Here is a 14,787-nt window from a genome sequence, read left to right as displayed (position 1 = left end):
ACGGCTGACTGCGCGCTCAGAAAGTTCTCTTGTGTTTCTGACTTTGCCCAGAGCTGTGCTCGCGGCCACTAGTGAAGTGTGGAGATCTCATCTGAAAATCCTTTCCTCCAGTGTCTGCTTTCAAATGATCTTTCTCGCTACCTGCGAGAAAGTGCAGCAGGCGCGTTTAATAGACTTTGTACATTTATTGCTGCATTTAGTTGAGAACCAGTGTTCATTTTGTATCCTTTGTATCCTTCAACTGAAAACTGATTTAACAATAAAAAATGTAGGATGGAACAGTTTTGTAGGGCTGTGTGAGAGAATAAAAGATTACACTTTGGTGACAAACAATACTACAAAGACAGACTTTTCACAATTAATGATGAATCATGCACACTAAGACCAGGGACGTTTATTAAGAACAAAACAAATGGCGACAACCTTTTGTCTCTCCCCGTACAGCCCGAGCGGCTCCGCCGGTGATTTTGAGTGATTTTTGTGGCCTTTCCACATTTGCTGTACTACTTTGTGCGCATTATCTAATTGAATACATCAGTTACATTGTCTTTCATGTGTGAAGTCATATTTAATTGCATGTGGTAAGGCATATTAATTATGCATGTACAGCAGCTTCCGCGAGAGCAGTCTGGCTGTGGCCTGAGGTGTGGAGCTGTATTAAAATGGCAGTAGTGTTAATTATGTTAATTGCGGTGGGACTGGACTGAATTCCAATGCCTCTTGACAGAATTCCAATGTCTCTGGTTGGATTCTGGAACGTGAGAAACCCCTTCTCCGTTGAACAGTAGAGCAAGTTACTTTTAGTCAATGAATCGGCTTAAATATGACAATCACAGAAAGAAACTCCATCAGCGTTTCTCCCCTGTTCTAAACATCTTTCCATTTTCTTGTTTGAAATTTGTAAAGTCACTTTAATCACAGCCAAAAAAAATAAATAAATAAATAAAAAATAGCTTTTCATTGGAGTGTTATTACAGAGGTCTTAAAATAAATAAGTGGCATGTTTTCCTCAGTCGGAGTGCCAGCTCTTCAGAAAATGAAAGAGCTGTTAGGATTTCTCCTCCTTAACAAGCGCGTTTAAGTCAATATCATAGCATTTCCCTGATAGGCTCCCATTTAAAAGCACAGACTTGTATTCACACTAATTTTCATCAGTATTTGTGATGTCTGTGTGGCCAGTGTTCTCGATGAGAGGTTAGGTTTTGTGGAACGAGGCTTCCGCTGAAGGCTATTGTCACTGCCTCTTTCATTACAGACTCAACATTTGAAGTTACGATCTTATTTACGGAAGGAAAGTTATAGCAGACCCCAGAAAAGCCCCTTCAGACATTATCCGGTGTTCAGCTTTGGGGAACACATTGGTTGAGAGCATGTGTTGGCCAATGTGACAAATTCACATGACTGACTGAACCTGATGTGAAATATGCATGGGGAAAAGTTTCGCCCTCATGCAGAACTGTTTCTGTGGATTCCTATTGAAATTACTGAAAATTCACCAAACAACTGTAGTGTATATACTGTACAGACCAAAAGTTTGTTCAAACTTTTGGTCTGTACTGTATATTTTTCTGTTTATTAAAGTTTTTACTCTACATTTGTGCAGTTTTCAGTGGGTTAGTGATATTTTTTAAATATATATAAATTAATAAATAAATATTTTTTTAAATGAGTTTTTATACTAAAACTGCTTTTTTATGTAAAATTCACTTTATAAAAGACCCACATTTCTAACTTTAATTCATGGGGATAACATGGATAATTTCACATGGTTTAGTGTAAGATTTTTGCCCATCTTTTGGAAAATCCAGTTTTAAAAGTAAAAAAATAACTACAAATAACTTTTACCAGTAGGTGGCTGCAGAGCTCCACTATTTGCCATTTGACCACCTGAAAGATATTTTTTTCACAAGTTTTTTCAGTTGAATTCATATCTACAGTACAGACCAAAAGGCAAATGGGTAATCCGCACAGAGAGGCAATAGTCCAAACAAGGGGCGAACAGAGTCCGAAACGGCAAGACAAAGGGAAATCCAAGATAGGCGATAAATCCAGGGCAGGCGGAAATCAGACAAGATGAGAATACCAGGCTGAGATCAAGACACAGATGAAACGGGAAATAAACACGACTAAACTAGACTAGGGGAAATTCGGAGTGGCTCCCTAAAGTGCTATGGGAGGAGAGACATAAACACAACAGGGATGTGAATAGTGAATCCGTATTGGGGAATGAATAACGCTTCTACGGAGCCACTAAACAGACATGGTTACCTGCTTGTTAGTGGTAGTCTGCTACATGACAGTACATACAATTTCACTTACCAAATAAAAAGAGATGACTGATTGTATTACATTGGTAGCTGCTTCATATGTATCAATAATGTATCGTATCATTGGCATCGAGATGGCATACCGCATTGCCCTCAGTTATGAAGATGCACATCCCTAGCAAAAATTGTGTAATATTTTTGTGCATTAGTACAGTCCAAAAATGACATACATTAACTTGAACTCTTTAATCTTTAAATTATCCCTCAAACTGAGTGCATGCATGCTAAATTCTTTTCAATTAATTGTAATTGATTTTTTGCTGTAATTTATATCTTAGTCTTGAGTCTTAGTTAATGTTGTTGTGTATTTTGTAAGGAACACATTATGAATAAGTTATTTCAGCCGAGGTGGGGGGGGGGGGGGGGGTGGTACAGGAAAAGGAAACGACAACAACAAGCTGCTAATTACGTTTCCTTGATCTTCGCACTTACCCACATTCATCTGTGGCAAATTGGCATGACTGAAGTCATTATATTTGGTTTACTCAAGATCACATGACTCATCAGGATGGATTTGTGTAAATACAATTGGCTTCACACTGAGACCCTTGACACTGAGTAAACATTCCCTCAATGAGGATCAAATGACAATGCAGCAATTGGCAGTAATTATTAAAATGATTTTATTTTAGATGATATAGCTATTGTAATTTTTACATTTTCATCCAGAGTCTTCCAGTCCAATTCTGAATTGCATTGGTTTGGAAAGGGTGTTTTTAAGCACAAAAAAAGAGAAAAGTGAATAAAAGAGCAAAAACAGGGAAAAGGATGTTGGGCAGCACCATAAATATTCACTAGTGCTTAATGGATGGGTTTGGAAGCTGCTGGTCCTCCTGTCTATTTGTTGGTGTTGTTAATGTTGCTTTTTCCCCTCCGTCTCATCTCCCTCATGCTCATTAGCCCCACACAGCACGCTGGGAACATCAATCCTCCCCAGCAGAGAAAAACAGCATCGCTGTCATTCGATTAATGGCAATGCTCGAGTTCCAGCGCGCTGCCAAAGACCCGTTCTAAATCACTACCCCTGCCCACAACGCCACTGCAGAACGGAATTGAGGTCGGTTCGTTTGGCCCAGGTTTCCCGAGCTCTTGCGTGGCTAAGTTTGCCTGTTACAGTCGATCTGGGATGAAGATGGTTCATTCGAAGCAGATAGTCTGGATTTGAAGTCAACGCAGAGGCCAGCTGCCATCTTGCCTGACCAGTTTCTAAATCATGTATAAAATAAGCACCATGAATTATTGATTGCCCCAAAGTCTCGCAGTCAGGACAGTTTAGAAGCTGATTTGATGTGCCTTGAAAAATGCCCCCAAACAGAGCTGGTGTAAAATGGCAAAAAAAACGATTGCAAGCTCTCCCCGCGGAGCCTCTTTTAATCTTTATTTTTATTTGCCAATTTAATAACTCAAGCTATTTTTCAGACGATGTGTGCTCGCAATAAGATGCTGTAGATTGTCAATACAAAAGTGGTTAAAGATAAATGGATTTCAGGGATTTTTTTTTCTTTTTTCCCCCAACATGGATGAACCCAATGCCCACAAAGCAGTACATTCCTTTAAAAATCAGCCTTAATCTGCCAAATATACAGTACATGCATGTTTAGAACAATTAATATTTGGTAATTTTTCAGATTTTGTTTTTTTATTGCTCACCAAAGCTGCATTTATTTGATCATAGTGTAGAGTAATATTGTTAAATATTATCATGTTAAACAACCATTTTCTGGTTGAATATAAATTCGGCTATTATTAATTATTGTTGATACACAGTTATTAATAACAGTTCACATTATAATCAATGCAATTTGATGCATTTAATAACTATAAGGTTTAAAAAAACAGTTTGTTTATGTGACACTGAATACACAAATCTGGCTTTGCAATCACAATAATACATTTTAAAATATTAACTATATTACATTTTCATTCATTTTGTAAAATAAAGCATAATTGTTTAAAAACTTTTGACCATAGTGGGTATAAATCTTTTATGCTGAGTTTATTATATATTGTTAACATTAACATAACAGTAGCTCCAGTGCAAATAAAGAGGAATAAACTGCAACTGTGTCCTATTTAGATTTATTTGTTTGTTTGTTTGTTTGTTTGTTTTTAGTTAGATTATGGGTAGTACACAGTTCAGTGAGTTGTACAGCAGTTATACACTATAAATCATAGTGCATTATGAGTATAAAACAGTGAACTAGAGGCTATCTGGAATTTATTTGCTAAAATTCAGACCACAGTATATGGATAGTAGAAAGTGAATTTGGACACAACTAAAATCAGTCCTTATTAATAACAGTACATATTTGTGGATCCTAAAAAAAGATGCTCTTAAACCAAGAAGCACACTTTCCATAATTTCTAAACTAATTTCAAACATGGAGTTACTCAAAATTAGAACCCTGCCTAGTTGTTTTATGAAAACAGATTATGGCTTGCATAAAGCACATCTGCTATGCTAAAGCATGGGGTCCATTCATCACTCACATTATTGCAATCAGGTGCTCGGTGCCGGCAGTACGACGAGGACAAAAAATGGATCTATGATTGAATAAAGGAGCGGCACTCTATAGAAACGAATACATTTTTACTAACCTCTCTGCCTGGAGCTATATGAAGACAGAAGACAGATCTAAGTATTCATATGGTGAAATTGGGTTTCCGTATACTCTATCTAGCAGAAAACCGGGGAGTGACTTAGGAATTCAGTCATTTGTCTTGCTTTGGATGGTTATTTATCTTGCCTGCAGTGCGTGATGCTTCTGAGTTAAAAACTCCTCGGCATATTCATCATTAGCGGCGGAACTGAGTTGTGTTTGGACTCTTCTCAACAACGGCTTGTCATTTGTGGTGGATTTCTAACTTGTTCCATCATCATTTGTAAGTGAAGATGTCTGTCTTCTAAAACTATTTTTGATCAGCCGTGCTGGTTATTATGGACTGAAAGATGACACACATTGTGTTCCTGTTATTATCATGATCTTGTTGTGGCCAGTCCATGAAAAAACATAACCACAAAATGTATTCCACTGTATGATTGTAGCTCGGTTGTGTACACACACCTGACCAGTGGTCTTGTTATTATTACATTTACATGGATCAAATAGCCTCTCTCACAGTCTTACCAAAAACAAACCTTTTACCAAATGCTTTTACCAAAGTTTTTTTTTTTTTTTTTTTTTTTTTGGTGGGCCTGCATAAAAAACACTCATGTAAGAACAGAATGTGTGCTGCTTTGGCCGTGGCATGAAAAAAAAGGGATTGAGACTTTTTTTTTCTCCAATTTGTCTGGTGGCAAAAACAAAACAAACAAACAAACAAAAAACACAGTTGCAAAATGTAAACTCTAAATTCTGAGAACTAATGAATTGCAAGATGACTCTCTTCTGATTTTAAATCTCGCATTTGTTTCTATATTTTTTCTTACAATTCTGAGATAATGTCTCTCATATAAAAAAAGTGAGATAAAAGGTTGTAATTTACTTTTTTTTTTTTTTTTTTTTTTTGCAATTTGTCTGGGTTTTTTTTTTTTTTTTTTTCGATGGTAAAAAAAAAAAAACAGTTGCAAAATGTAAACTCCAAATTCTGAGAACTAAAGCCAGAATTGCAAGATGTAAACTCTGAATTTGGACTCTTTTCTTAATTTTAAATCTCACAGTTTATTCTGTATTTTTCTTACAATTCTGAGTTAATGTCTCTCATATTAAAAAGTGAGATAAAAGGTTGTAATTAGCTGTTTTTTTTTTTTTTTTTTTTTTTTTTGCAATTTGTCTGGGTTTTTTTTACTATTTATTTTTTGATGGCAAAAACAAAACAAACAAACATAAAAAAACACAGTTGCAAAATGTCCAAATTCTGAGAACTAAAGTCAGAATTGCAAGATGTAAACTCTGAATTTGGACTCTTTTCTTAATTTTAAATCTCACAGTTTTTTCTGTATTTTTCGTACAATTCTGAGTTAATGTCTCTCATGTAAAAAAAGTGAGATAATTTATTTTTTTTTTTTTGCAATTTGCAAAAAAACACAGTTGCAAAATGTAAACTCCAAATTCTGAGAACTAAAGTCAGAATTGCAAGATGTGAACTCTGAATTTTGACTCTTATCTGATTTTAAATCTCGCATTTGTCTCTATATTTTTTCTTACAATTCTGAGTTAATGTCTCTCATAAAAAATAAATAAATAAAAAGTTAGATAAAAGGTTGTAATTAACTTTTTTTTTTTTTTTAATCCTTTATTCTGTGGTTAAAACAGGCCTCTGTCGTGATGAACTTTTCAGACAATAATACAAATATAATTGTATTGTTTTAGAACATTTCCGGAAATAAATACTTCTCTTTTGAACTTTCTAGAATCCACAAAAAATATTAAGCATGACAGCTGTTTTTGACACTGATAATAATCAGAAATTATTATGAATTAATTATAAATAATAATAATACTTAATATTATTATTATTATCTGTTATGGCAAATCCAGGAACAGACACATATACATTATGTGTTAACACCACTCTGGGTCACACTTTATGTTAGGTGGCCTTAACTATTATGTACTTAAAGTACAGTGTACTTAATGTGGTCATATTGCATTGCAAAACACTTTTGCTTCTATTAAGGTGGGATATGTGTAAGGTTAGGGGCAGGTTTGGTGGTATGAGTAGGTTTCAGGGTGGGTTAGGGTGTAAGTGTAGGTTCAACAGTGGTAATTACAGAAATTAATTACAAATGTAATTACATATAGGTTTTTAAAAATATATAAATACAATGTAAAAACATGTATGTACACAATAAGTACACTGTACCAAATTATTAATTTAAATGTAAGTACATAGTTGTTAAGGCCACCTAATGTAAAGTGGGACCCCACTCTGGACTCATGAGATGGGCTCAGTTTGTTTTGTTGTCTGGATATGTTTGTCATGTTCACATTTATGCCAACAGTCTTGAAAACTGTTCATAAAACCCTAAAATGAACTGGCAGAGCAATACTTAGATTTTTTTTGGACTGAGCTCTTTGCAATGTTTTCTGAGATTGCCTTACATTTTGCCAAAAATGAGGTATATTAGAAGGCATCACAATTTCAGTACCTATAATTTTGAGATGGTATTTGTGTCGACAGTGTGCCTATAATGGCCTAAAATGCTTTGCAGCAAGGCAGCGTACTAAGTTTTGAGGCAGTGTAATGCTGCTGGGTGACTCTGGGAAAGATGTCTGTTCCTCTAATAGGTAGTTTGGGCTGTGAGCCTCCGTTGCTGTTGACCCCCTGTGTCTTAATTGGAGGCCAGCTGTTGGTGACAAAATGCATTTGTCTACTTGTCTGACTGGATTGAACCTAAACAATATAAATAGCAGCGCGGCCATTTTGCACATTTGTTCATCGTCAGAAGCTAATTAAAAGACATCTGTTTTAATTAGAAAAGCGGGCACTTTACAAACCTTTCATTCCAGTAGAAGTTGGTTGCAGCTGCAGAATATTTTTTCTTTGTGGAAATCAGTCATTAAGAAAGGTTTTCTAAGTTTATAAGGTTGGTTGTGATCTAAATTACTAAGTTGATGAGTTGTGTGAAAATAAACACCTCTGAAATTATTACAACTGTATTTATTGAACCATAGAGAAAAATCTGATCTGAATTTTTCTCCACTCCAGTCCTAATTTTCTACAATTATATGAAAAACAGTGGCCTTGATATTCTTCAAAAAAATCATGTGTGTTTTAGAATGACATGACGGCAAGTACAGTCACGTGAAAAAGTTAGGGCACCGTATAGAATATTATGGTTTTCCATTTCAGGATATCATAAAAAAAAATCTGGTCCTTGGCTGGTCTTAAAATGTGGAAAATAAAACCTCAGATGAACAACAACACATGATAAATTGCACCGTGTCATCATTTATTGAACAAAAATAAAGCTAAAATGGAAAAGCCATGTGTGACAAAGTTAGGACACCCTTACTGTTAACATTTGAATAAAGAGGGTAAATAACAGTCAAATACCTTTGATTAAATGATCACCAGCAAGTCTGAGCGCCTCTATAAAAGCATAAGCTTTGTCAGTTTGCTGGTCTGGAGCCTTCAGGTGTGTGTTAACACAATTCCAAGGAGGTAAGACATCAGCAATCATCTTGGGGAAGCATTTGTTGCTGCCATCAATCTGAGAAGAGTAATATGGCCATTTCCAAACAATTTGATGTTTATTCACAAGTGAAAGACATTTAAAACAGACACCTCTCCTTCCAGAAGTGGACGTCCCAGAAAATTCACCCCAAGATCAAACCGTGTAATGCTCAGAGAAATGGCACACAACCCAAGAACTACTGTACACCTCAGACTCTACAGGCCTCAGTTAACATGTTAAAGGATAAAGTTCATGACAATACCATTAGAAACATATGGGACAAAAATGGCATGTTTAGAAGCCTTGGCAAAGGAAAGCCTCTTCTATCTAAAAAACAAAACAAAACAAAACATGACAGCACACTTTAGGTCTGCAAAGTTGCATCTGAACAAAAGAAGTCTTCTAGAATAATGTCCTTTGAACAGACGAGACCGAAGTGGAGATGTTTGGCCATAATGTGCTGAAACTGAAAAAAGGGCACCCCCCAACCCCTCCACGAACCCCTCCACCACCAAAAAAATAACACACAATAATATTCTTATATTCTATTTAATTAGTATTTAAAGCAACACTAAGTAACTTTTCTCTCAACGCTCCCTCTACAGGTTAGAAGCGGAATTGTCCATTACCGCTGTCGTAAATAATTTAGCCTACCGTCGCGTCACATGCACGTTATTTGTTTGAAAGGCTATCCAGGACCGGCTTTGGAAATAACGATGTCCAGTGACAAGGTAGAGTATGTTGTATGACTTTATAAAAGTATGAAAACCTTTTGTGAAGCCTGCCGTAAAGCAAGTCGCATTTGTAGTCTCATTTGAACTACAAAAAACGTGACCCGACGACCCAAACTTACATAGTGCTGTTATGGCCGATAGAGGGTCGCAAAGCGAATACGAAAGTGCCGTTTCACCCTGTTATGAGTTGATGAACCACTGACACGAGTTCGGAAACATTATTTTAAGGTAAAAACAACTCTTTAGTGTTGACAATTCCGCCTCCAACCTGTAGAGGGAGCGTTGAGGGAAAAGTTACTTAGTGTTGCTTTAATAACTTTTATACAGATAATATATAAATGCATCAGCACATTCAGCAGATAGCCATAAAATCGAAATAGAAATTTCTTATAATATATTTTACCTAGCTGACAAGGATCACTCGGTTGCTTTGTGTCAAACTCGAATGCAGTTACACCGCGTTTTTTTGGCCAGCGAATGTATGCAATTCGTCCATCATTAAAATGATGACATCACATTACGTCAACATCACACCGGTGTGGTGATACATCATATGAACCTTTATAGACATACTAGTGTTTATTTCATAAAGACAGCGTTGCGCTTATTCAACCAACAAGATATTTTACCGTTACAAGACAAAGACGTTCATCTGCTTCTGTGATGTGCTGAAACATAAGTTTGCAACGCTCTGGGGCGGAGTTGTGAAGTTTGGCTGACAGTTTGAGCGGTTCTAAGAGATGCGCTTTTTAATGCCTTTAATTGGTTAAATATTTGTTAAAAAGACAAACAGACGTAAAAGTTTACCAATAGCATTGATTTATATATATATAGACCATTTCAAGCGCTATTCGGCGGCTTAAGGAAGTGACGTCGTTGGTCCCAGGACGTTTCCGGTTAGTGATCCAGCGCATTCAAAACAATGGCGAGAAGCGCTTTATGAACAGTGGGATTGCGGTCATATATATACAAACATACTGCTTAAATGTCTAAATTAAAATTAGATCCTTGTCGTTCGGTGGTTTCTGTGCTCCCTCTGGGGCGGTACTAACATTCTGAGACGTGTTTAACGGTAGATTTCCGCGAAACGTACCCGTGTTGCGGCAGTGAAGGAGAAGGCTGGATAACAACAAGCAACTCTAGGATATACAGCGCACATTTCGATTCAGGCAAGTAAATATCGTTTTTAATTAATCGGTTTATTTGTATATCTTTACGTTAACTCTTCAAGTATGATGCTGCATAATTTAAAGTAGCATTTTGTCATTGTTTACATATGCATCTAGCTTTCGTGTGTAACGTTAATGAAAAAAGGCAAGTTTTTTATTTCTGTTTTATTTCTGTTTTATTGCTAAGTGTTATGTGGGTTAAATTCATATTAGTCGTCTAGTTATTTTGTCAGTTGACAAATGCAGTGAGTAACATGAAAGTACGTGAATGTCGTATTGTGTAACAGTTAACGGCAGTAGTTTACAAAACGTAATGTTTATGGTAAATATTATTTTCCATCACATAAGCTTTGGTAATGTTAATTCCAACATATACTGACGTATTAAGCAATAATAGCATTATTATTTTTTTATATTGTGCATTATATTAAATAATTGTTTTTCTACTTTTATCCTTATATAATGTAAACAAAATTTATACAGGTGATTTCTAATATCATTTGTTTCTTAGTCTAGGAAGCATTTTGATGTAAGCAGTTGTAAATATGCAGCAGGGTCACTAAATCTGACAATACAGTGTAATACTGAAATTTGTTAGCTCCCTGTAATTCCCATAGAATTGGTTAAATGTTATATACATTTTCATAATGATGGCTAATATCCTTTGTTTTGTTTTCTAGAAAGCATTCTAAACTGATGTAAACAGTTGCAGAAATACAGAACGGTCACCAAATCTGAGAAGGCAGTGTAAGGAGAGCCATCATCTGTAGACACCCAAGGACAGCTGATCATCCTGCAGTGACAAACCACATCTGACCATATCAACACCCAGATGTGATTGAGAACTTGAGTGTAGTATTCAGTAATTTAGTGTAGTACTTAAAGCGACTGATGACCAGGCCAGATGCAGACTGCTGCTTTTGATATTTGATCCCCCTTTTTACTCCATTTCAGTTCAAATGTTGTTTCAGTTGTTGTTTCATTTGTTGAAGCATTTTATGTTCATACAAATATTTACATATCAATACATGTGCTGGAAATAAAAACAGTTGAAAGTGAGAGAATGCTTTTTGTTTATATACAGTACTGGTCAAAAGTTTGGACAAAGTAGTTTTTTTATGTTTTTGAAATAAGTATTTTATGTTTATTAACATGATTAATTATTTAAATGATTTCTATTATAAAAAATATGTTGTGCAAAGCTGAATTAGCCATCAGCCTTTACATTACACCAGTATTCATTTTCACATGAATATATATATAATTTGTGTGGGTGTGAACAGTAAATACGTGCATAAAAACATATATGAATGCTTTATGTGTGTTTGTGTGTGCGTTTATTAATCTGCAGATATACAGGTTTATGTAAAACACGTTAGCCAGCATTGAATTGCGACGATCTTGTTTATTTGTGATCACATGATGACTCGGAGCATTCATACCCTCCACTTGCACTGTTCCACAGCAACAAACTTGACCAAACTAACGTTGAACACATGTTGAAATGAATTCAACACGTAATAATAGCATCGAGCGCTTAGTTTAATAGCATACATTTAGCGTTGTTTGGAACGATAGGTATTGTGAAAAGTAATGTACTAATGAAAACAAATATTTAAACAGAAATACAGACTGACCACGCAATGCAAGTAAATTAATCACGAACAACCTCCGGATATCTTGGGAACAAAACATGAAGTAAGTTGCACTGCTTGCTTCAGACTGATGACATCCATTGTACGAATAAATGTTCACAATATTTCCGTTCATGTGATATGCTTTTAGCAATCTCCCGTGTACACGCACGCAGCATCGATTAGTTAGTGAGCAGCTTTTTTACCTTAACTAGCTTTTTCGCTAGATTTTAAAAGAATGTGTTCGTATTGACAGATCGGAGAAATAGCGCTACCGGAAATGTTTCAGGACCGGACATGCGCAGTAACGTTCCAACGCGCTTGTTATTGTTTACATCCTTGAAATGGTCTATATATATATATATATATATATATATATATATATATATATATATATATATATATATATATATATCATAGTCATAATATATATCATATATCAAGTCAAATAGTCATTGAGTCGGCCATGAACTCCTCTGCATATCAAAGAATTCTCAAGTCAAATGTGAGGGCATCTGTCTGACAGCTAAAGTTGGGTCAAAATTGGGTCATGCAACAGGACAATGATCCCAAACACACCAGAAAATCTGCAACAGAACGGCTGAAAAGAAAAGAATCAATGTGTTCAATAGCCCAAATGCTGTGTTGAGAGCTGTGCATAAACAAATGCCCACAAACCATAATAAACTGGAGCAACGTTGAAAAGAAGAGTGGTCCAAAATTCCTCTAGAAGACTGATAAAGTCACACAGAAAATGAATGCTTCATGTTATTGCTGCTAAAAGTGAATCTACAGGCAACTGACTCATAGGGTGTCCTAACACTGTCACACATAGCTTTTTCCTCTTGGCTGTATTTTTTCTTAAATAAATAATGACAAAATTTAACACCAAATTTTAAGACCTGCTAAGGACCAGATAATTTTTTATTATGTCCTGATACAGAAAAACCATGAAATTCAGTAGGGTGTCCTAACTTTTTCACATGACTGTAAATGATGACAGAATTTTAATTTTGTGATAAAATTCTTCTTTAACGTGGTCTGTTACTTGAATGTTGCTGTTTAAATACTTAAGATGAAACCAGGCTAATGCCATCATGTACAAGGTAATCTACAGCCTTTGTCATGTACTATGAGTTACAATAAATGTCAGACTCTGACCCCAAAGTCTGGTCCGTATTTCGCTGCAGCTTGTCACGTTGCTCCTAAAATCACCCATTTTATCCTTCCAATTTTCTGCACTATTCAGTTGGTGGCCCTTTGCCACTCGCTTTGGTCTGCTAAGCTTTCCTTCTCCATGCTAAGCGGCCTCTAAAAAGTCTTCTTGATGAAATGGTTTGGCGTGTGTGCGCGCTGTGTTTCTTCGTACTTTCCTCAAGGTAGATGAGTTTAATAATGCAGACATTATGCAAATGCACTCATTAAATAGAAAATCCATTGCAACAAAGCAGATGCCTCCAAACATGTTACCTTGTTTGTAACATTTATAAATACTTATTCACCAAGCCTGAGCTGTTTATCACAACAGATTAATGAAAAATGAATTAAAAAGCACTGCAATTAGGTTATCATACCCCGGTAGAGTTCAGCACGGTGCGAAAACCACCAAAGAGTTGACGATTTGGACGGCGGATGATAATATTGTTTGTTTGTCTGTGGTTTTTGATTTATGTCAGGCTAAAGATAGGCTCTCGCTGATTAGACAAAATAATCAGAATAGGCTTTGTCATCAAATCATGTTCGTTTAAAACTTTACGTGACTTTCTCAAAGAGACACCAGTCACATCTGTGCCTCATCTTTTCTGTACCTGCTCTTTTATTTCTCCAGATTTTTACGTATGCTGTCCACATTATGCTGTCATGTCACTTGCCTTCATGCAGAAAGCTCTGATACATTAATAGCGAATGATCACACATTACAAAACTACTGGGGGAGGATGGTGACAGGCCTCCATTTTACTGTCTTGATGTGTGACTTTGATTTTTTTTTATACTTTTAAATATCTTTTACTGAGAACTTCAAAGAACGGCGACAGTTTTACATCTCTATTTGCATCTCTTTTTCCTGTCTTTGTTAAGCTTTCGACTAGAAATTCCAGTGAAACCAGTACCTCTCCATTTTTGCACATCAAACAGAGCAAACATATGGATTGTTTCTAATATAATTATAATTATATAAAAGTTTTTTAAATGTAATAGCAAATTAAACATATTTTTTTTTGAGGTTTCTGTGTGGTAGAGAAAGACTTTGAAAACCCTTTGTGATTGGAATGTACAAAAATACTGATCTAGAGATTGAGTTGTTTAAACATATGTTCAAATAATATTTTTACTTTTCACAAAAATGCCAAGAATTATCCACATCTGACCTTCCTACAGTAGATGGCTCAATGAGAAACATATACTTAACCCATTTAATCCCACTGGTCACAACTGCGACCATAAAAAAGTTGTTAATTATAAAAGCTCTAAACACTTTACTGGCTGCTGTTTTAGTACAGGTCCTGCAAATATAGAAAAAGATAAAGGGTCTCAATCAAAATATGTGCAGTTTCACATGGTTAGTGCATATTGTCACGTGACCAGAGCAGATTATTTCCTGTTTGCACCATTAGACGATGAAGGCATCAAATTTCCAAAACACTAATATAACAATTTGATGATATATCACAACCCCTTTCTCAGATCAAACCATTCTTAGATTCTTGGATGTATGATGTCACACAGGCCCAGGCCCCTCCCACAATAGTTGATTGACATGACTGTTTAATCTTAGACGCTGCTGAAGAGCAGAGGATTACT

General features: G+C 35.7%; 1 protein-coding gene across 1 annotated transcript in view; it reads left to right on the top strand.

Annotated features, from left to right (window-relative positions):
* Positions 1–14,787, top strand: part of LOC141293552 (bis(5'-adenosyl)-triphosphatase) — a 327,189-nt gene that overhangs the window by 302,989 nt on the left and 9,413 nt on the right. The gene's annotated exons all lie outside the window — the stretch shown is intronic.

This window comes from Garra rufa, chromosome 20 (genome assembly GCF_049309525.1).
Source record: "Garra rufa chromosome 20, GarRuf1.0, whole genome shotgun sequence".
NCBI lineage: Eukaryota > Metazoa > Chordata > Actinopteri > Cypriniformes > Cyprinidae > Garra > Garra rufa.
The sequence above is the reverse complement of the archived record's forward strand: the minus strand, read 5'-3'. Positions and strand labels throughout refer to the sequence as shown.